Below are 1,207 nucleotides of genomic sequence, written 5' to 3'. Positions count from 1 at the left end.
GGGGGGGGTTATTTTATTTGTTTGTTTTTCATTGGGACTTTTCATGGCAATTACGCACATTTACCCACAAATTCTCATTACTTTTCTGTAAGGGAAAAACATATTTTTACAAAAATGTCATCACAGTAACAAAATCACCCTGACACAATGCAATGTTTAGCATTTTTATTTTATTTTATTTATTTAAAAAAAACATTTTTATTTTATTATTAATTTTTTTATTTAAAATAACTTACACTACCATGACAATTAGACACATTTTCCCCCAAATTCTTATTACAGTTCTTTGGGGAAAGAATCAAATTTTTACTAAATAATTACTAATTACTAGTAATTAAAAAATAATTATTATAATACAGTAATAAAAATCATCCTAATTCCACACAATATTTTATTTTATTAGCATAACTCAAAATACATGCACTACATGAACTTTGTAATTTGCTCCTCCTATTTTTTTAATTTTTGGTTAAATTTAAATAAATCAAAAATTAATTTTTTTTTTTTCAAATTATAGTAACATCATTTTTTTTACATTACAGTAAAGAGTAGGGGCCAGATTTACTAAACAGGGTAAATTAGCATTAGAGCGCAATTCCATAAAAGCGCAGATGGGAGGGGAAAATTCTGCGTGTGATTTACTGACAATGCACACATTAAAAAACACAGATGCAGTGTCAGACTCTGTTTCAGTCCTGTGTTCCGTGTTTTGTGTTTTCCTCCCCCACGTGCTTTCCCTGACCTTTCCCTCACTCATGTTCAATTATGTTTATTGATCCCAGGTGTTTCTCGTCAAGTCCTGTGTATTTAAGTGGTTCCTGTTCTGAGGTTCATTGTTCTAGCCCCTAAGGATCTCCCCTTCGTTGAGTATGCCAGGGAGTTCTGCGGGCTTGCCGCGGCGACGGCTTTAGATGACGCCACCATCAACTCCTTGTTCCGGCACGGAGCCAATTACCATCGCCTCGAGGACCTCCCAGACACCACGGGACTACGCTGGAGGAAAGGGATCCTCCGGTGTCTGGAAAGTGTCCTGCCCTGAGCCAGAACCAGCCCGCTGGCCGTTCCTCAGCTCCGCCATGGCCTCCTGAACTGTCTGATCCGCCATTGCCTCCTGAACTGTCTGATCCACCATGGCACCCCGAGCTCCCTGCTCCACCATGACCTCCTGAACTGTCTGCTCCGCCATGGCCTCCTGAACTGTCTGTTC

The sequence above is a fragment of the Sinocyclocheilus rhinocerous genome, unplaced genomic scaffold (genome assembly GCF_001515625.1).
Source record: "Sinocyclocheilus rhinocerous isolate Xijiao unplaced genomic scaffold, SAMN03320098_v1.1 scaffold3825, whole genome shotgun sequence".
NCBI classification, from domain to species: domain Eukaryota; kingdom Metazoa; phylum Chordata; class Actinopteri; order Cypriniformes; family Cyprinidae; genus Sinocyclocheilus; species Sinocyclocheilus rhinocerous.
Note: the sequence above shows the minus strand (reverse complement) of the source record.